The 23,428-nt window shown below is 35.3% G+C and overlaps 1 long non-coding RNA gene across 1 annotated transcript in view; it reads left to right on the forward strand.

The window, feature by feature from the left end:
- LOC138165587 (uncharacterized) overlaps positions 1-19,621 on the forward strand; it is a 116,016-nt gene extending 96,395 nt beyond the window's left edge. Inside the window, exon 5 of the long non-coding RNA XR_011169382.1 lies at positions 19,524-19,621. This is a non-coding gene — a long non-coding RNA (uncharacterized lncRNA). The remainder of the gene's footprint in view (positions 1-19,523) is intronic.
- Positions 19,622-23,428: the final 3,807 nt, after the last annotated feature.

The following is a 23,428-nucleotide window of genomic DNA, read 5'->3' on the forward strand; positions in this document are numbered from 1 at the left end:
ATGGGAAAAAAAAAAAAACACTGATCTGGAAATAGATCCAGGAGAGAGAATTTAAAAATTATTGGACTACCTGCAAGCCATGATCAAAGTAAGAACCTAGAAATCATCCTCCAGGAAGTTCTCAAAGAAAACTGCCTTGATGTTTTAGAACCAGAGGGCAAAGTAGAGGTTGAAAGAATCCACCGATCACCTGCTGAAAAAGATTCCCAAAAGAAAACTCCTAGGAATATTATAGCCAGGTTCTGGAATTCCCAGATTAAGGAGAGAATATTAGAAGCAGCCAGGAAGAAACAATTTGAATATTGTGGAAACACAATCAGGATAACCCAGGATTTGGAAGCTTCTACACTGAGGGATCGAAGGGCTTAGAATATGTTATTCCAGAGGTCAAAGGAGCTGGGATTAAAACCAAGAGTCACCTACCCAGAAAAACTGAGTATCATGTTTCAGGGGAAAATATGTTCATTCAGTGGAATAGAGGACTTTCAAGCATTTTTGCTGAAAAAACCAGAGTTGAATAGAAAATTTGACATTCAGATACAAGAAGCAAGAGAAGCATGAGAAGGTAAACAGGGATAAGAAATCATAAGGAACTTATCAAAGTTGAACTATTAATATGCCTATGTGGAAAAACAATAATTGTAACTTATGAAACTTTTCTCAGTAGTTGAAGGGAATAGAAATACATATATATATATATATATATATATATATATATATATAGGCATATGAAAACATATATGAATGTGTGTATATATGTTTACAGGTATACATAGATAGGGTCACAGGACCAATTTAATAGGACGGGATGATACTTAAAATGTGAAATTAAGAGATGAGAGAGGAATATAATGAGACGAGATGGGGAGAGACAGAATGGGGTAAATTATCTCATACAGAAGAGACAAGGGAAAATGGTTACAATGGAGTGGAAAATAGGAAGGCAAAAGGGAATGGGTCAACCTTATTCTCACTGAATTTGGCTTGGGGAGGGAATGAAATACACACTAAATAGGGTATCTCATCCTACAGAAGAGTAGGGGGGAAGGGCATAAGAGGGGGGATGATGGAAGAGAGGGCAGGCTCGGGGGGAGGGAAGTTGGGAGCACCCACTTTTGAAAAGGGAAAGAATCAAAGTAGAGAATAGAACAAGTGGGGGGTGGGAGGGAAATATAGGCAGTCTTTTACAATATATCTACTATGTTATTGTTTTGCATTAGCATGTCCAACCTATACTGAATTGCATATCTTCCCAGTATGGGTGGGAGACATGGGAGGAAGGGAATGAATCTTGAATTCAAAGTTTTAAATTCAAATACTCAAATATATATACCATTATTAATACTATTGTACATGTAATTGGGAAATAAGATATACAGTCACTAGGGCATAGAGATCTACTGGAAAAGTCAAAAGGGGTATGGGAGAATTTATGGGAGAGAGCAGATTGGAGGAGGGGATATCCTGTGGGACTGCTCTTTTGGGGCAGTGGGTAGGGGAAAAATGGGGAGAAAATTTTTAACTCAAAATGTGGTGGAAATGAATTATGTAAATCAGAAGTTAATAAAGCATTTGAAAAAAAAATTTTTAAATTTAAAAAAGTAGAATTGTCTGGGCTGCCAGGTGGCACGGTGATTAAGAGTGCCAGCCTTATTGTCAGGATACCCAGGATAGGTTCTGGCCTCAGATACTTGGCACCCACACAAAAATAACTGGCCATGTAACCTTGAGCAAGTTACTTAACCCCAATTGCTTTAAAAATAAAAAGTAGAATTGTCTATATGGAAAAGGAGGTAAAAAGCTAACTGAAGAACATGATTCCTTAAAAATTAGAATTGGCCAAGTAGAAGTGAGTGACTATAAGACATCAAGAATTAGTCAAACAAAATTTTTAAAAAATGAAAAAAAATGTTAAATACCTCACTGGGAAAACAATTGACCTGGAAAGTAGATCCAGTAGAGATAATTTAAGAATTATTGGACTATGGGAAATCATTGATTGATGAAAGAGTCTGGACAGCATCTTTAAATAAATTATCAAGGAAAACTGCCCTGATATCCTTTAACCAGAAGATAAAAGAGTCATTGAAAGAATTAACTGATCATATTCTGAAAGAGATACACAATTAAAACTCCAAGGAATATTATAGCCAAATTCCAGAATTATCAGGTCAAGGAGAAAGTACTTCAAGCAGCCAGAAATAAACAATTTAAATGTTGTGGAACCATAGTCAGGATCACACAGGACTTAGAAGCTTCTACATTAAAGGATAGGAGGCTTGGGAATATTATATTCTGGAAGGCAGAGGAGCTTGGATAACAACCAAGAATCAACTACCACACAAAATTGAGTATGATCTTTCAGGTTAAAAGAAGGATTTTTCATAAAATAGGGGACTTTCAGTCATTCTTGATGAAAAGACCACAGTGAACAGAAAATCAATCTTCAAATACAAGACTCAAGAGAAGCATAAAAAGGCAAACAGAAAAGTAAAAAATGTTATCAATAAAGTTAAACTATTTACATCCCTACATAGGAAGATGACACTTGTAACTCTTGAGAACTGTATATCTATAAGGACAGTTAGAGGGAGTACAAATGGAGGGTATGGACATAAGTTGACTTTGAGGTGATGATATAATAAAGTAATAGGTGAAAAAAGGATTGTACTAGCAGAACAGAAAAAGGGGAGACAGAATAGGCAAATTACGTCACATGAAAAGTCACAAATGGCCTATTCCAGTAAAGGAAAAGAAGAGATAGGGTAAGCATTGTTTGAACCTTACTGTCATTGGATTAGGCTCAGAGAAGAAATAACATACACATCCAGTTAGGTATAGAAATCTACCTTACACCATAGGGAAGTAAGAGGAGAAAAAGGAAAGAAAAGGGAGTGGGGCTGATAGAAAGGAAGGCAGATAGAGGGAGGCAGTGGTCAGAAGCAAAACATGGGTGAGGTGGGAAAGGGTGAAAGGAGAGAGAAAAGAATAAATAGGAGTAGGGGGAATAGGATGGAAAGACACAGTAATCATAACTGTGAATGTGGATAAGATGAACTCTCCCATAAAACTAAAGTGGGCAGCAGAGTCAATTAAAAACCATAAACTTATAATATGTTGTTTACAAGAAACACATTTTAAGCTGAGAGATACACACAGGGTAAAGGTAAAAGCCTGGAGAAAATATATTATGCTTCAGCTGAGGTAAAAAAAAAAAAAGCAGCAATCACCATCCTGATCTAAAACAAAGGAAAATAAAAAATAGATCTAATTAAAAGAGATAAGGAAGGAAACGGAATCTTTATAAAAAGTATCATAGACCATGAAGTAATATCAGTACTAAACATAAATGCACCAACTGGTATAGAATCCAAATTCTTTGGGAAGTTAAGTGAGTTATAGGAAGAAATACACAATAAAACTATACTAGTGGGAGGACCTCAACCTCTCCCTCTCAAAACTAGATAAATCTAACCACAAGATAAACAAGAAATAAGTTAAGGAGGTAAATAGAATATCAGAAAAGTTAGATATGGTAGACCTCTGGAAAAAACTGAATGGGGTTAGAGGGAAACATACCTTTTTCTCAGCAGTACATGGTATTTTTAAAAAAATTGACCAGGTATTAAGGCATAAAAATGTCACAATCCTGTGCAGAAAAGGCAGAAACATGGAATTCATCCTTTTCAGATTATTGTAAAATAAAAAAGGGCCATAGAAAGATAGACTAAAAATAATTGGAAACTAAATAATCTAATCCTAAAAAATGAGGGGGTCTAACAACAACTCATAGAAGCAATCAATAATTTCATCAAAGAGAATGACAGTAATGAGACAAGATACTAAAATGTATAGGATGCAACCAAAGCAGTTCTTAGGGGGAAATTTTATATCTCTAAATGCTTCCATGAATAAAATAGAGGAAGAGGAAATCAGTGAATTGGGCAGGCTAGAAAAAGAACAAATTAAAAAATCCCCAGTTAAATACCAAATTAGAAATTCTGAAAACCAAAGGAGAGAATAATAAAATTGAAAGTAAGAAAACTATTGAACTAATGAATAAAACTAAAAGCTGGTTTTATGAAACAACAACAATAAAATAAATAAATCTTTGGTAAATTTGATTGAAATTACCAGTATCAGAAATGAAAAGGGTACATTTGCCACCAATGAAGAGGAAATGAAGAACAGTAAGTAGGAACTATTTTGTCCAACTGTATGCCAATAAATCTGACAATGTAAATGAAATAGATGAGTATTTACAAAAATAAAAACTGCCCAGATTAACAGAAGAGGAAATAAAATACTATAATAAGCACATTTCAGAAAAAGAAATTGAACAAGTTATCAATGAGCTCCCTAAGAAAACCAAAAGTATTTGCAAGTGAATTCAATCAAACATTTAAAGTACAATTAATTCCAATACTATATAAACTATTTGGGAAAATAGGCAAAGAAGGAGTACTACTTAATTCTTTTTAAGATGCAATTATAGCGATGATACCTAAAACAGGAAGACCCAAAATAGAGAAAGAAAATTATAGAACAATTTCCCTAATGACTATAGATGCAAACATTTTAAATAACATGTTAGCAAAGAGATTATAGCAACTTATCATGAAGATAATATACTATGACCAGGTGGAATTTATACCAGGAATGCAGGGTTGGTTCAATATTAGGAAAACTATCAACATAATTGACCATATTAATAACAAAACAAACTGAAATCTTATTATTATCTTAATAGACGCAAAAAAGACTTTTGACAATATATGACACCCATTCCTATTTTTTAAAAAAAGCACAGTAGAGAACATAGGAATAAATGGAGTTTTCCTTGAAATTATAAGTAATATCTATGTAAAACCTTTACTAAGAATACTTAACCAAGGATATGTAATGGAGATAAGCTAGAAATTTTCCCAATAAAATCAGGAGTGAAACAAGGATGTTCATCATCACCTCTTGTTATTCAATATTGTACTAGAAAAATTAACTTTAACAATTGAAGGAAAAAATGAAGAAATTGGAATATGCAAAGAGGAAACAAAGCTTTTCACAGATGATATTATTGTATACTTAGAAAATCCTAGAGAAACAATTAAAAAACTAGTTGAAATAATTAACAACTTTAGCAAGTTGCAAGATATAAAATAAATCCACATAAATGATCCGCATTTCTGCATATCACCAACAAAGCCCAACAGCAAGAGATAGAGAAATTCCATTTTAAGTAACTGTAGATACTATAAAATATTTTTGCAATCTACCTGCCAAGGCAAACCCCAGGAACCACGTGAACACATTTCACATAAATAAAATCACATTAAAAAAAAACAGTTCCTTAAGAGTAGGTTGAGCTAATATAATAAAAATGACAATTATACCTAAAATAGTTTACTTATTCAGTGCCATTCTAATCAAACTACCAAAAATATTTGATAGAGCTAAAAAAAAAAACAAAATTAATCTGGAAGAACAAAACGTCAAGGCTATTAAAGGAATTAATAAAATGAAATGAAAGGGAAGATGCCCTAGCTGTACCATATCTAAAAGTATATTGTAAAGCAGCAATCAACAAAAGTATTTGGTCTTGGCTAAAAAATAGAATGGTGGACCATTGGAATAGGTTAGGCACACAAGACATAGTTGTCAGTGACTACTGTTTGATAAACCCAAGGACTCCAGCTTCTGGTATAAGAACTCACTATTTGACAAAAACTGCTGGGAAAAGTGGAAAATAGTTATGACAGAAACTAGGCATAGACCAACATCTTACACTGTTTACCAAGATAAGGTCAAAATGGGTAAATGATTTAGGCATAAAGGGTGATACCACAAACAAATTAGTAGAAGAAGGAATAGTTTATTATATATTACATATATTATAATATATATTAATAGTTCATTATATATTATATATAGAATAGTCTGATCTATGGAGAAAGGAAGAATTTATGGCCAAATAAGAGACAGAGAACATCATGAAATACAAAACAAATAATTTTGATTACATTCAATTAAAAAGGTTTTGCACAAACAAAACCAATGCAACCAAGATTAGAAAGGAAGCAGAAAGCTGGGAAATATTTTTTACAACCAATGTCTCTGATAATGACCTCATTTCTAAAATATGAAGAGAACTGAGTCAAATTTATAAGAATACATGTCATTCCCCAAATGATAAATGTTCAAAGGATATGAACAGGCAGTTTTTAGATGAAGAAGTTAAAGCTATCTATAGTCATATAAAAATGTTCTAAATCGTTATTGATTAGACAAATGCAAATTAAAACAGCCCTCAGACACTACCTCATACCTATTAGATTGGCTAACATGACAAAACAGGAAAATGATAAATGTTGGAGAAGATATGGGAAAATTGGAACACTAATTCATTTTTGGTAGATTTGTGAACTAATCCAACTATTCTAGAGAGCAATTTGTAACTAGACCCAGAAAACAACCAAATTCAGCATACCCTTTGATAGCACTACTAGGTCTGTATCACAAAAAGATTATGAAAAAAAGGAAAAGAACTCATATGTACAGAAATATTTATAATAGCTCTTTTTGTGGTGGCAAAGAATAGTAAATTGAAGGGATGCCCATCAATTGGAGAATGAATGAGCAAGTTGTGGTATATGAATGTAATGGAATACTATTATGCTATAAGAAAAAAATTAGCAGGTAGATCTAAAAAAAAAAAAAACCCTAGAAAGCCTTACATGAATTGATGCTGAATAAAGTGAAAATTACCAGAACATTGTACACACTAACAGAAACATTTTGCTACGGTCAGCTTTGATAGATTTAGCTCTTCTCCACAATGCAATGATCTAAGACAATTCCAAGGCACTGATATTGGAAAATGCTATCCACAATGAGAGAAAGATTTATGAAGTCTAAATGCAGATCAAAGCATACTATTCTCTCTCTTTGTTTTTTTCTTTCTTATTGTTTTCCCCTTATGTCCTGATTCTTCTTTCACAACATAACTAATGTGGATATATGTTTAATATGGTTGTACATGTAAAGCCTATATTAGCTTGCTTGCTGTCTTGGAAAGGGGGAGGAGGAGGGAAGAAAACAAAAATATTTGGAACTCAATATCTTATGAAATTGAATGTCAAAAGCTATTGTTTCATGTAATTAGAAAAAATAAAATACTATTAAATGATAAAAATATAAGAAGATCCCCCCAAAAGATCTTCCCCTATTCTACATTTGTTACTCCCTAAGTTTCTTATTCTTTACCATTTAGTCTGCTGAATCTGTGACAAAGGCAACATCAATTTTGACTGGTGTTACACTAGAAATTCATGGATGTATGCTGTCTCCAATACTCATTTCCTTATATACCTCAATTGGCACCTTGTAATAACCCTGCCCCAATATTACTCCTTACTCTCTTTGATCACTTTGTAGGCCAATTCTTTCCAAAATTTCACATAGAGTTGTAAGGTTGCATCTCAAAAAAACAAAACAAATCCAAAGAGAGGAATTATTTATATCAACACATAATATATACTATTTATATGAATAAACAAAAATACATGACAATCATGTCTCAAAAATTCTATATAATTAATTTCTGTAGTTTTATTGTCATTGATAACATGCATAAATAGTGTCAAGACTGCTAAGAAGTCTCTCTGTAATACTTGAAACAGCTTAGCAGTCATTGGACTGCCTGAAGGTCACAGGCTATGAATCTCCAAATGTCAGTTTCACCTTACAACCTAATCCAGGACCTTTGAGTAGTGGTGAGTCTGATCTCTTTTGACAACCAATTAGTGTCTTCTCATTTGGTTAAGGCAGTGGTAAAACAAAAATTCTTCCAGGGGCAAAATAACTAACTTAAAGAGGAGTTCACATATCCAATTCCAACAAACCCTTTATTATGTGAATAGGTGCTGAAGTTGCTCTGGGAACCTGAGGCTATTCTTCTAGGTTCCTGATGGTTACCTAAGAAAACGGAATAGATTTGGGTCCAGAGAGAAATTATGGGGGAGGTGGTAGCAGTGGCAGCAGCAGCTAAGAAAGGAGAGAAAGCAACTCAGTGGAACCTCTGTTCAAGCTGAAGCAGTACTAAGGACAAGAGTGTCAGCAGTGGGACATTTGTGTTAGCTAACAGAGGAAGGTCCAAAGCCCTTCCAGTCAGGTGGTACCAGTGGTGGGGTCAGGGCAAAGACAAATTTAGCAGCTGCACCAGTGGCAGGGGTCCTGTTGGCCTTTGCCTTGCTGAACTTGGCATGGATTGACTGCTGTAGTTTTTTTTAGCACTGACACTCAAACTCATCATATCCTCTGCCAAAATGAAGGTGGTAGGGTTGATAATCAGGTATAATCATAAGGATTGATTTTGATTCATCTGATTTGATGGTCACAAAAGATGTTACACATACCACCACACCTTCCAATAGATTATATTATATACCCCTACTGAAGTATAGCATGCTCACCATACTTTGGAGATCATTGGTCTTTCATTTATAATTGGTGGCAGAAATTTCCACATAGAGAAAATCAGATTTTTATAGGACACAAAATTGAAGTATCTTCCCCAAGGTCACACAGCTAGATAGTGGCAGAACTGAGACTGGAACTGACTTCCAATTCATTCCATTTCCTTCTCTTTTTACTTAAAAAATTCTGAACTTAATACCAAATTATTTCATTTATAATGTAAACAGAAAATAAGGATTGTACATGAAACTGTTCGAACCTCTATTGCAGTACATATTGCTTTCCTTTTAAAGTAGGAAGGAAGGAAGGAAAGATAGAAAGAAGCATTTGTTAAATACTACATTCCAGAATTGTACTAAGTGCGTTTTAAATATTATCTCTTTTGATCCTCACAACAGCCTTGGGAGGGAAGTACTTTTATTCTCTCCATTTTACAGTTGAGAAATCTGAAGCAGATATAGGTTAAGTGACTTTCTCAAGGTCACACAACTAAGAAGTATCAGAAGCCAGATTTAAACTCAGGTCTTCCCAGCTGTCTAAAGTGTGTAATAAATTTAACATATGTTTTACAAAGAGATGTTATAAATTTTTTGTACATATGGGTCCTTTTCCTCTTTCCTGCTGGCTTACAATTCCCTTTTAGCCTTCCCTCTGCCCTCATTGGCACAAATACAAAAGAAAATAATAATAAAACCCCCAAAAACTTTAATGGTGGGAAAGTGGATAGCACAATGGGACTGGAGTCAGGAAGATCTGACTTAAAATCTGACCTCAGATAGTTACTAGCTATGTGACCCTGGGCAAGTTACTTAACCTCGTTTTGTTTCAATTTCCTTATGTGTAAGATGAGTTTAATAATAGCACCTACTTTCCAAGGTTGTTGTGTGGTTCAAATGAGACAAAAAACACTTAGTGCACAGCATTGCAAAGCCAAGCACAAACAGCTTTCCAGAGAACTGCTGCCATGAACAGCTTTAAGGTTCTGATTACATAATGTAGTGAACTCTCTATTTGTTCAGCAGCAAAGTAAAGCAAAACATTCACAGAAACCAAAGTATGGCATGTTATAACATAACAAGTTATCACTAAAGTATCCACATAGTTTTCACCAAGGTGGCCACATAGTTTTAAACAAAAGATATCATTCAGTAAGTCCTTAACTCAGTCATACTTAGGGAGAAAGCCTCCTTAAGGAACACAAAGTACAAAGGTAAAAGTTCTCTACCCCTAGCTCACAGTAAATCATGATCTTCTCAGTCACCATTAAGTACCCAAGAAGAGCTCTTTTCATCTTGACTCAAGGCAGGCTCTCAGCTTCCATGGTTCCTCTTCCACGGTCCCAGCCCCTGCCTAAATCTACCCAACTGTCACCTGGATTCAAAGGTAGGCAGCTCTCAGATTCTCACCAGCTCCTCATCCAGCTACTTGTGCAGTTCCATATTGAAGTCCACAAACAAAACAGTTTGTGTTTCTGGGAAGATAAAGCTTAACAGAGCCAAAACAACATTTATGCACATTGCCAGCACCATCATCAATTCACTATCTACCTGTAAAACCAACACAGACCTACCAACAAGGTCTGAGAATTCAACACAAATCATTAGTACAGTCCCAGGACCTCTGAAACCCTCCTACAGAAGTTCAGGACTTCTGTAAACAGACAAGAAAATCCTCTTTTAGGGCTTCCAGTAAGGTTACAGGGCTTCTGTACAAAGTATCACAAACAAAAGTCAACAAAAACAGAGCAGAAAAGTCTTCTCTTTCCCAGCTTGGGCTTCTTCTTGTATATTATTATATTATATTATATTATATTATATTATATTATATTATATTATATTATATTATATTATATTATATTATTATATTATATTATATTACACTATATTACATTACATTACATTATATTATATTATATTATATTATATTATATTATATTATATTATATTATATTATATTATATTATATTATATTATGTTATATATTAGCTCCTCTCTGTTCTGCCTCTTCCTGCTGCATCAGCAAGTTCCTCCCACTGTGGGGTTCACAAGTTCTGTTTCTTAACAAATACTTGATTTAATCATGGGTAAACCTTAAAAGAAACTTGAACTGAAACAAGGTGCTAAGTACTTCTTTGCTTGCCATTACAGGCATATGATAAATGCTATATAAATGTTAGCTATCATTATTACTATTTTGCAACGATATTGATGATTCCTCTGTCCCACTCATCTACACCCCTCCCTCTTAGGGGAGAACAATTTGTAGAAGATCAACAGTTTTGTCAAGTTAAAAAAAAAGAAACTTTCAAAAGCTAATGCAGTCCAATCAATTCAATGAAAAATGACAATCATGATTCTAATAGACTGTTGGTAAAGCATCCTACCCACCTACAAGAGAGATGATGGCCCCAAGTAGCATATATACATATACATACATATAAATATTTATTTTCTTGATTATGCATATTTGTTACAAGAGATTTTTATATGATTTTCTCCCCATCTCCCAAACTGACCACATGCAGCCCACAACTCTCCTGACTTCTGAGCCAAAACCAAATTAAAATGTAATTGGGAAGATAAATAAAAATATAATAAGACATAGATAATATTACATTTTAGAGCTAGGTTGACATGAGGCCCAGAGGGATCCTTATTGTGTATGGTTTATTGCTATTGTTATTGTTCATTTGCTTCTCATTCTTCATTACCCTATGTACCAACTGTCCAGGGGGTTTTCTTGGCAAAGATACTGAAGTAGTTTGTCATTTCTTTCTCCAGTTTTATGCAGATAGGATAAATTCCTATTTATATGTTAGTTCAACACCATTGCTATAAATGGACTATTCTTTCTGGCTGTTTATGATACTTTTTTTCTTTGACCTGGAACCTCTGAATTTTTGTTATGGTGTTTCTAGTATTTACCATTTTGGGAATTTTTGTTCAGTAGTTTATTATTGATTTCTTTCTATTTTTACATTATCCTCTCATTTTAACAGATTTGGTCTATTTTAATTTATAATTTTTTTTTGAAATATGCTATGCAGGCTTTTCAGTGTTGCTTTTTTTTAGGTGGGGTATTGATTTTCAAGTAGTCTTATGATTCTTAGATTATCTCTCCTTGACCTGCTTTACAATTCAATTATTTTTTTATAGTATGTACTTTATATTTTCTTCCATTTTTTCAATATATTGATTTCACTTTTTGTTTTCTCATGGAATAATTGCTTTCTGTCTAATCCATTCTAATTCTGAGGAAGTCTAATTGTTAAGTAAATTTTACCAACCTCTGTTTTATTATTTCTCCTTCCTGTTCTTTCCTCTTGAGATCTTATTCATCTAACATTAGTTTATATCACTGGTTTCTTATCTTCCAGGTTCCCCTGTAGTCCTTGAGACAGAGTTATTGTTTTATCTGAGATTCTACTTGGGACTTGTGAAGTTACTCTCTTCCTCTTGGTTTACCTCTTGGACTTATCTTAATCCATATGATTTTTTCATTTTCTTGTTTATTTCTATATCACCCTCAGCTTCTAGATTTTGGATTTGTGCTTGATTCATATTCTGTCCCTTCACATACTCTTTATCCAAGAGTGGAGACAAACCACGCTTGGTCCTGGATGAAGTAACTAAAATAAGTCTTTTTTTCCCCTCTCTGAAGGGTTTTGTCTCAGTTCCTTACTGGCTGGACTTAGCAAGAGGCCTCTTTTTGCTTCCCTCTCCTTACACTGTTATATACCCAGAATTTCTTCCTTCCCTTGCTTTGGATCTCCCCACAGGCTCCAAATAAATGTTGATGTTGTACTTATAACAGGGCTTCTTTAAGATGCCAGGGTGCTTTGCTTCACAAGTGCTACCCTGGCCCTTTATCATGCAGTGGTTCTTAATGTAGCTCAGGCATTGGCAACTTGGACACAGAGCTACCTAAATAGTTGTCTAGCTCTTTTTTTTTTTCTTTGATATAGTTCACCTGCAGGCTGCCTGAACACTGTGCTAATTGTCACTGGTCTTCCTCTGTCTTAGCCTTGTCTCCAGCTGTGGCTTAGGAGCTGTATTCAGGGCCCTGGTCTGTCCCTATTTCCTAATGTGACTCAGATACAAGCTTCTAAGGTGCTGACCTGACTTTTTTTTTCCTGCTGTGGTCCCAGGTTTCATGAACATTGTGCCTATATGATATAAAACTACCATTATTAGGAAGAGCACACTGCTCATTTTCCTTCTGGTTCACCCTCGAGTCTCTTTCACTTCAGCACTAACTGTCTTGACCCCTACTTCCAACTCCATGTGGTACTTTTGCACAATTGAAATGTAAGCTCCTTGAGAATAAGGACTATATATATTTTTTGTTTTTATATCCCAAATGCTTAACACAGCATCTGGCATATAGTAGGCACTTAATAAATGCTCTATCTATCCATATATCTATCTAACCATCTATCTATCTATCTATCTATCTATCTATCTATCTATCTATCTATCTATCTATCTATCTATCTGTCTGTCTGTCTGTCTGTCTGTCTGTCTCTACTTTGGTTTGTCTCCTTTTGGAACTATTGCAGTTTCTCAGTAGTCTTCTTGTGTAGCCCTGATCTGAGGGAGAATCTTATAGCTATTTCTCTGGTTTTCTATGTAATTCTTCCTTCTGGTGCATTTTTCAAGCTCTACTATATTGTTTGTAGGGCAAACAAATATTATATATATGTGAGTTTGTATGTGTGTGTGTGAAATCTAAAAAATGACCTTCCTTCCAGAACATGCTTAATCCTTGACCTCCAATAAAGCCTTCTTTGATGTTTTAGTAAGTGATGAGATTAGTTTTGTTCCTCACTGTCACTCACCACTCTTTTCCTTCTAGAGTTTTTGCTTAGGTCTTAGGAACAGATGGCTTTTCCATGCAGGGCCAAGTTATTGCTTCCATACCCCTACTTCTTATAGCTAAACTCCCTTTATGAGTTAAAATTCACTGCTTCCATTTAGGTCATCTTTGTAAAGCACTTAGCACAGTGCCTGACATATAATAGACAATATATAAAAATACTTGTTAACTCTTTCTTTTCCATTCCCCTTCCTTTTTGCCAGTATCTGCAATTCTTCTAGTCTCCAACAGATGATGCTATTTACCTCTTCTCCAAGGAACCTGCTCTTAAGCAGCTGGCCTTTAGAGAAATTACCCTGGTTCCTTTGCTGATAATCAGCTTTTGAAATCTGGTGTGTGTGTATGTGTATGTGTGTGACTGTGTGTGTGTGTGTGTGGTGTGTGCACGCGTGCCTGTGTGTGGCACATGCATTCCCCTACACCAGCTTCACTCTCCAAAAGGATTTTTTCTCTGACCCCTTGAACAAAAATTTTTTTTTTTTTCCATTCCAGTAATGATGAACCCATGACATTGGTCTCCATGCTTCCTCAAGGGCATTATCAATGACTCCCACTGAGTCTTAGAATTTATAACAGCCTTCATGATTTCTTTCCACTGGTCTTTCCAAATTCTTCCTCAGTGGAAGAGAAATGATTATGCAAATACCCCTGAGTCTCAAAGGACTTTCAAAATGTCCTTTGAAAAGGAAGAGTTGGAAATGGTGTTCCCAGGTGGCTGCTCCCAAGAAAGAAATCTATAACTCTAAAAAGGCAAAGGCAACACCTTCCTCCCATCCCCTCCCCCTGCAAAGGCAAATATCTGTGTCTTCAATAAGAATGGGAACTGGGCATGTGCCTATGACTTCACTGGGATAGGAAACATTTAAATGAGGAAACTCTCTATTGATGTAGCTCAGTCCCTTCTCAGAAATTCATAGTCTTACAGAGTTGCCTAGGAACCTCAAAAATTAAACTTGCCCAAGATGACACAGCCCATATGTGTCAGAGGTGGGACTTGAACTCAGGCATACATAGCTCCATGGCCAACCCTCTATTCACTATGCCACAATGCTCCTCATTTCATATTCTAAATCTAAATTTTGTATAACCAATACAGACCATTATGAACCTATTTACTAAAAGTGAAATCATTACATTAAATTTCACCTTCCCTAAGTTTGAGGGTTCAGGTGTAATGTAGTATAATAGTCAATTTCCTGATTTTTATATATGTGTTTCTATACCACTATCCTTGCAGTCACCCAAAGTCCATAATTTTGGGGTCATTTTTTACTTTTTATTCTCCGTATACTCAAATTATGAGTCCAGTTACCAAATTTTTCCATTTTTACTTTTACAACATCTCTTGCATTTGTCTCCTTTTCCCCAACCACATATCAACATTAATACCATATTAATTCAGGGCCTCATCACATCTTGCCTGGACCATTGCAATAACTTCCTTATTGGTCTCCTTGACTCAAATCTCTTCTCTTTCCAATCTACACAGTTGCCAAAGTGGTATTCCAAAAGACAGGTCTGACGATGTCAATCCATAATTTTAATATACCCCATTGGTTCCTTATTATCTCCAGGAAAAAAAATAAAAAACTTCTGCTTAGTGTTAAAAACTCTTCACAACCTGACTGCAATTTGCCTTTCCAGCCTTATTATATATCATTCCACTTCACCCAACTTTTAGTGCAGCCACATGGTTTTCCTATTTCTCATACATACCATTCCATCTCACCTCTATGCTTTTTCATTAAGGTGTCCCTCTTTCTAAGCATTTCCTCTTCACCTCTATGTCTTAGAATTCCTAGTTTCCTTGAAAACCTCATTTATGCTTCTCCTACATTATTTATACTCACCAGAAATGACTGATATTTGTTTTGTATATGCAGCATCCTCTCTGAGGTAACTACTCTCAAGTTGCACTGGAAGTTGGTTCCTCCAGAGGGTGGCTGCTATGTAAGGGTCAAAGGGCACTCTCTAAGTCTGAATTCCTAAAACTATCGTTTATGAGCTGTCATTGTTGATCCATTAACCTGTAGCCAATTGTAAGGGTTATGGGATTTAAAGATCTCCCATGCCCCATGGACGTGCTGACATAGCAGAGCAAGAAAAAAAAAAAAGCCGAGCTAACGGTCCTGTGGTTGGCAGTTGGTGGCAGTTGCCTTTTTTTTTTTTTTTGAGTTGGGACTCCTGCTGAGCACTGCCAGGGGCCGGAGCTGCTGGGAGTGCTCTTCCAGGACGCTGGGTGGTTGCTGTGAGTGGGGAGAGGAGGACCTTTGCCTGAGGTAGCCTGTTCTGTTTTAAAGGCTTGAAAATGTGGGTGCTTTCTACTTTATCTACCTGTGCCAATATCATAACTACTCTGATGGCTTTCACTTTCTGGTTTTGGGACTCAGTCTTTTGGTATCTTAATAAATTTTCTAGTTTATTTCCCCAAATGGCAAACCTGATGTATTTTGTGATGGATAATTATATCAGCATATTTGTAATCTCTATAAGCATTGTGAATATGGCATTGCTGATACACCAATAGAAAGCAAAACTATCTTCTATGATGGCATAGTAATACCAAAAGCTACAAACAGTTCTTCCCTATAGACTAGGAATGTGTTTTCCTGCAAATGACGCATCTCTGAGGAACATGGCAACATATTCATAGTTTTCTGGTGGTGCGGTATACACACAAGGGATACACATGGCTAAGTCAACTCATTCTTTTAATACTGTGAGGCTCTGATGTCCTTTTTTCCCCCTCTAGTGTCATCATACTGCTTTCCTCTGGGCACAGTTTCTATGTTAGGTGGGTCACTCAAATCCCTGGGTTGGCTTCTCCTCTTAACTTTAATTCCAAATTCCAGGCCTACTTCTCTCTTGATGCTGTAGTTGGCTCTCTTACATAATACCAAAGGTCCTACTCTGTCAAGCTGCTTATTTCTATGAATGCCTTTCTCTGATTGAACATAGTGTTTACTCTTGAGTAAGTAGTTATTCTGCAAGACATAAAGGCCATTGGCAAAGAAGAAAAAAGTACCACCTCCTCATAATCCCCCAATACCCTCTGATAGAAAAGGTCTAATTCAACAAAACTATCACCTCCCTTAACTGTATCAACTTTTTTTGAGGGCTGGTAAGATAGGCTTTTTTTTTGCCATGCAATTTACGTGTTGTTTAATGAATAATAAAACCAAGACATTAATAATTATTTACAAAGTATTATGTCTGAGAAAGACCACTGCCAAAGTCATCTCTAGCCATAAGATAAACTTTGTAAAGTTCACTGGGAGTATGGCCAATCTCTAGTCAATGACAAGGTGCTATTCCAAATCTGTCAGGGAAAATGCTGTGTATCTCATAAAGGTGTAACAGTGTAGACATATTTTTGTACTTTATTTAGTATAATAACACATGGTTACCTTTTTATGATTAACTCAACTAATCTGGGGAAAACATATCTCCCTCACCATACTGTCATCTCTCCCTTTAAAAATGTTCTTTACTATCATATCAACTGTGGTGGTTGTGATACATTGAAATACATTCATGATTCTGTATCATTCTCTTGTGTCTTGGGGGAGCTAAAACACTGTCTTCCAAGGTGTCTTCCCCAGTTTCTTATCCTAAAGTAGGGGGTCTTAACTTTTTTTTAATTGTTATGGTCCCCTATGAAGGCCTCAGAATGAAGTTTATAAATGCATAAAATAAAATATATCAGATTACAAAGAAAACCAATTTCATTGAAATACAATTTTCATTATATTAAAACAAAATCATAGACCACAGGTTGAGAACCCCTATTCATGGTATATCATGGCATGTATAGCACAGTTCATAAAGTCTTGAAATGAAGTCATCTATGAGTGCCTCCATTCCCTTTACCCAGAAAAGATATTGATATTATCCCTTTGTGTTATCTCAATGTCTTTCAGGAGTGATCCTTAAATTTGCAGAATGCAAACTTTATATAATGTACTATCCTTAATGGACAAAGCATATTTCATAATTGTTCCCACACCTAGAATGAACCAGTATTATATATTAAATTCTGAAAATGCTCAAGGTTGGGTTTTTTAAAAAAAGTTTTTTAAAGATATTTAAAAAAAAAGAAACATATATTTTGACTCAACAAACTTTTGTTAATGACCAACTATTCTCAATAAATTATATTAAGGAGTAGGGATATAGAGAAGGAAATGAAACAGAGCTGCCCTTTAGAAGCATACCACCCAGGAAGGGCCATAAGACACTCTGCATACCTCAGTAAGGAAATGAAAGTAGAATTGGAAAGTAGGAAGCCGATTTCAGAGAAATAGCGTAAAAGGTAAAGTTCACAGGATTTAACAACTCATTAGATGTGGCTCAGAGGGAAAGGAAAAAGTCAAAGATGATGCCATATTTCTGAGCATATGTAGTGGCAAGCACCCCAGTGTCCCCAGGGTGCCTGCTCACACAGGTTCTTGGATCTGCTTTGTTAAAGGAAAGCAACTCAAAATGGGTTAACAAGCTTACTTTAATCAGTCAGACATATATTGTTTACCTTGTTCAGGAGAAAAGGTCAGCACCCTGAACCTCAAAGCATACAGGCAGAATTATCAAGACAGAAACATCAAGTAGACAGCTTTCCAAACTGTCCAACCATTACATCCATACCCAGTCAACATCTGGGTTTCCACATTCTGGGTTTTTCAAAGCCAGGGGACTCTCAACAACGGCTTCCCAGAATTCAGATCAAATCACAGAACACTTCTCAAAGTGAGTCCCAAAAACAAAGCTACACATCAGGGCTTATATAGCCTTCTCCTGGCTCAGAGAATGTAACAACCTTTTTGACCCACTGGCCAATCAAAAAGTATCTTCTGAAAAACAAGCCTCCCTCCCCAGGCTTCTGGTGCACTTTAGCCTAGGGGCAGGGAAGATCTTTAAAATTTACATTCGCATTACAGCATAGGTGAAAGTGAGGAGGGTGCACCATTATAAAAAAAATAGACAAAGTGGAGACAGGGACAGATTTGAGGCAGAAAAATGAGTTTAGTTTTGGATATGTTGAGTCAAGGTGGTAGCAGGGCTCATCTTTTTTGCAGATAGATCTGATCATACCACTCCTCTGTTCAAAACCCAAGAACTGGTATCTATCTACGTACTTAGTCACATACTTCTTAATGTTAGAAGTATTTGTTCTCCACAAAAAATTCTACTCAGATACTCCAAAGGGCATGGAAGTAAACCAAATTTCTTAAAGGTTGTGAGAGCTGAATACAATCTCCATCAAGTTCTACCTAGTTTAAAAAAAAGTCATTGACCCTGGTCATGAAAACAGTCTTTGTTTATTGCCCAAGGACCAACCCAGCTAAAAATAAGTGAAGATAAATAACTTGCCCAGGGTCAAACAACTAATATATGTCTGAAGCAGGATACAAACATAAGTCTTCCTGATTCCAATACCAGCATTTTATTTACTACACCACCTAACTGCCTCTGAGAGATGAAAGGCAAAAGGCTTAGAGAATAAGATACTTTCTTCAAAAAGGAAGAAGAAAATATTTGAGAAATTAAAATATTGGAAAAATGAAACAAAAACAGAAATTGACTATATCTTAATGGAAAGGAAATGACAAACTACTGTGAGAGTCTTATCAGTTAGACATCACCATCAGAACAAAAGTAAAAATCAAGAATCAGAAGAAAGGAAAAATATGAGAAGAAAAATGTGAAATTATAACTGTTACAAGCTCAAGTATTTTGAAAAATTGGTGATTGTGAAAAATGTGATTTAAATAAAGGTAAAAACCTTGACTAAAATAATCCTAATTTCTTAGTATACTTTAATAGCCATCAAAAGGATGCAGAAAGTGTCTCAAACAACAAACATGATCTTTTTTGCCAAGGAAAGATATATGGCAACCACAAGATCATTTGAAAAATATAGAGGAGGAGGCTGATTACTGGCAGTATCATGAAATAAAATGATGAAAAGCAGTGGAGGGGGAAGTGTGCCTGAAGAGAATTTAGAGAGACTCAATCAAGCCAGATCACATCAAGAGCATTTACAAATAAAGTTGGAAGGAGCAGAACAAATACATAGAAAATATAAAAGGCTTACCAGCATTTCTATAGCAATCTGTCACTATCAATAATACCATCATTTGACTGTTATCATTAGTGACAACATATTTTTTTTTCTTGAGAGGGAAAGAGCAAGATCAAAGAGGATTAAGAAGGATCATGAAGAATTAAGGGGTAGAAACTAAGACTCAAGAAGGAAAAAAAAAAGAAGAGTTCACAAGACAAGGTAAGTAAGAAATTATAAGTAGAAAAATTGGAAAGTTAAGCAAATTAATAGGATGGAATGAATAGGACAAACAAGAATTGGAAGGGCAGCTGGGGTTTTCTTTTTTTACTTAAAAAATTTTGAAAATCTCACTGGAGTAGGATGAATAAGGAAAATTGTGCCAAAACTTAAATTGTGTGCTATTTTTATTTCTGCCCCAGTTATCTGGATGTTATTATGAGGCATTTAGTTGGATCTAGTTGGGGACCTGGAGTCAAGGAGGACTAAATTCAAATCTTCCCTCAGACCCTTACTAGCTATATAATCCTTTGCAGGTCACCTAACTCTTCTTGTCCTCAGTTACTGTACTTGTAAAATGGGAATACTAATAGCACCTACCTCATAGGGTTGTTTCAAAGAAAAAAAAATGAGATAAAGTATATAAATGAAGCACTTTACAAACTCTACAATGCAACATAGATGCCAGCTATTGTTATTATTATTGTTAAATTGCTTATATTCTAAATGTAGACATATCTCCCTTTGGAAGGAAAAGTTGAAGATACCAAGAATATTCCAGGTTATTGGGGAGGAGGTAAGGAGAAAACAGCCATTTATTAAGTACCTACTATGTGCCAGGTACCCATGCTAAGCACTTTACAAATATTAGCTTATTTGAGCCTCACAACAACCCTGGGGAGTAAGAGCCGTGATTAATTTCATTTTACAGTTGAAGGAATTGAGGCAGATAGAGCTTAAGTGACTTGCCCAAAGTCACACAGCTAGTAAGTATCTGAGGTTGAACTTGAACTCAGATCTTTGTGTCTCTAGGATCAGTGCTTTATCAACTGTGCCACATAGCTTTTAGGAGCAATGTAGTGTTCCTAAAGGAAACAGAAATGAGTCTTCAATTAAAATGGGGGAGATCTGAAGTGGAAAAAGGGAAACTTGAAACTTCTCAGGAAATTGAAAGGTGGAAGAGTGCTATACAGGTGAAAAGGGAAAAGAGAATCTGTATACTTTAGACCCCCAAACTAGATTTTAGGCTTTTGCAAAAAAAAAAAAAAAGGAGGTACTATATGCTTTGAGAAAGACACAGTGACTTAATCCCCAAAGAATAATATAGTAAAGCCACAGACGCTATGAGGTAAGAAATTATCTGGTACAGGTCAGAAGAAAAGAAGTGTAGGTTTGGTTGCTAATTCCCTTCTTGAGGGTACTGATCTGAATATCTGTCCACCTGGACACAGCTTTGGAGAGACTGGCTGTGTTCCCAAGGCAGATACTTACCAGGTGGACAGATATTCAGATCAGTACCCCCAAGAACTTCCTAACACCTATCAAAGTAGGGTAAAACTCCCCTGTTAGAAGGACCCTACAAGTATTACCAAAAATTGTTTAAAACTTTGGGGAAGGAACAGAAAGCAAATACCAAACCCAGAAGTCCACAACAGCCAAAACCCAAGAACAGAGCCAGTAGTAGAACCCATGATATCAAATATATACACGATTTCTAAGAATCACAGAGATTTTGTGGTATGAAACCCACAACAGGAGCATGACATTGAGTGACTATGCCTTATTCAAGAGAAACAGAATAGGTCAGAAGGTAGTAGGATATTACTGTATAATAAGAATGTACATTCATATGAAAAATCAGGAATCATGGAAAAGATAAAAGTAGAGAGCATTTGGTTGAAGGTCAGTAGAAGGAGAAAAAGCAATGATTTTTTTTTCATTAAACATGACATATATAGACTACTTGGACAGAAAAGGGAAAGTGGATAAGGAGTTTGGGCAACAAATCATAAGCTTTGAAAAAAAAATGATGATGTAGTAGTTATAGGAAACTTCAATTATCCAGACACTTTCTAGAATTCTCTATTCTAAAAGCAAAGCCATCAATAACTTCTTGATTTCCCTGTGATACCATTCTTCAATAAATCTGATTCTTACTAACAAGGAGGAGCTAGTTACTGGAGTAAAAATGTTGGGAAGCCTAGAGGAAGTATCTACTCCCCCTTAGAGTTTATGATAATGGAGAAATTTTTTAAACTTCTAAACTGTTTTTTTTTTATCATTTGCCTCTATTAGACATTTTTAACCTATATCTCAATATATGCATATTTACTTATTTACTTACAAAGTTATGAAGATCAGTTAAAAGAACTGGGAATATTTAGCATAGAGAACAGAAGGCTCAGGGAGGATATGATAGTTCTATATAAATATCTGAAGAGCCATCGTTCAGAAAAGAGATTAGATATGTTTTATTTGACCTGAGGATACAATGGTTGGAAGTGGCAAAGGATTTAATCTTTGATTTAAGGACTAACTTCCTAGTAATAAGAACAATTCAAATGGACCCTGTTGAGAGCTAGTAGTTTTCACTCTTTAATGGTCCTCATGCAGAGGCTGGATGACTAAGTGTCATGTATGTTATAATAGACATTCTTTGGAGTAAGGATTGGTCTAGACATTGTTCCTTCTGAGAGTGTGTGTGTGTGTGTGACTTGACACTTTAGGACCTGATATGTTTACACAATGAAATGGAAATGGTGTAAAATCAATCAATATATATTTATTAAGCAACTACTATATGCTAGATGCTGAGGAAACAAGTTCAAAACATTAAACCATCTCTATTTAGAAGAAACTTACATTCTAAAAAGTGAGACAAATATATAAAAATATATATTTAGCATGAACACAAAGTTAAACACAAATATATACAAAATAGTTGTGCATGAAGTAGTTTGGGAGGGAAAGCACTATCATTTCAGGGGTTTTAAGAAAGGTTTTATGCAGAAGGTGATCACTGGGATACATCTTAATGAAGGAAATTCTGAAGCAGAGGTAAGGATAGTGTACATTTCAGACATGGGAGATGGACAGCAGAATTGGGAGATGGACTGCCATTTCTGAGGATGAGAATATCTGTTTCACTGGTTTGCAGAGGGAGTGAGGAGAGTATTGTCCAGTGAGGTTGGGAAGACAGGTTGGGGCCAGGTTGGTTAAAATTTCTTCTCAATAGGTCCAGAAAAAAACTTTTGAAAAAGTACAATACCCATTCCTATTAAAAACACTACAGAGCATAGGAATAAGTGGAGTCTTCCTTAAAATGATATGTCACATCTACCTTAAATCATCAGCAAGCATTATGTGAAATGGGGATAAGCTATAAGCATTTCCAATAAGATCAGGGGTAAAAAAAGAAAGTCCATTATTATTGCTGTTATTCAATATTGTTCTAGAAATGTTAGCTTTACCAATGAGAAGAAAAAAATTGAAGGAATCAAATTAGACAAAGAAGAGACTAAGCTATCACTCTTTGCAGATGATATGATGATATACTTAGAGAATCCTAGTGAATCAAGAAAAAACTACTTGAGATAATAAATAAATTTAGCACCATTGCAGGGCATAAAATAAATCTACGAAAATCCTTGGTATTCCTATATATTTCTACCAAAATCCAACAACAAGAGATAGAAAGAGAAATTCATTTTAAAGTTACTACAAATATTATAAAATATTTGGAAATCTACTTGACAAGACAAACCCAGGACCTATATGAACACAATTACAAAATACTTTTCACATAAATAAAGTCAGATCTAAATAATTGGAAAAACACATCAGTTGCTTGTGGCTAGGTGGAGATAATATGATAAAAATTGACAATTTTACCTAAATTAATTTACACATTTAGTGCCATACCAATCTATCTACCAAACAAATTATTTTATAGAGCTAGAGAAAATAATAACAAAAATCATCTGGAAGAATAAAAAGCCCAGAATATCAAGGGAATCACTGAAA

The sequence above is a fragment of the Petaurus breviceps genome, unplaced genomic scaffold (genome assembly GCF_028583685.1).
Source record: "Petaurus breviceps papuanus isolate PSGF00001 unplaced genomic scaffold, PetGlider_PUasm1.0 213, whole genome shotgun sequence".
Taxonomy (NCBI): domain Eukaryota; kingdom Metazoa; phylum Chordata; class Mammalia; order Diprotodontia; family Petauridae; genus Petaurus; species Petaurus breviceps.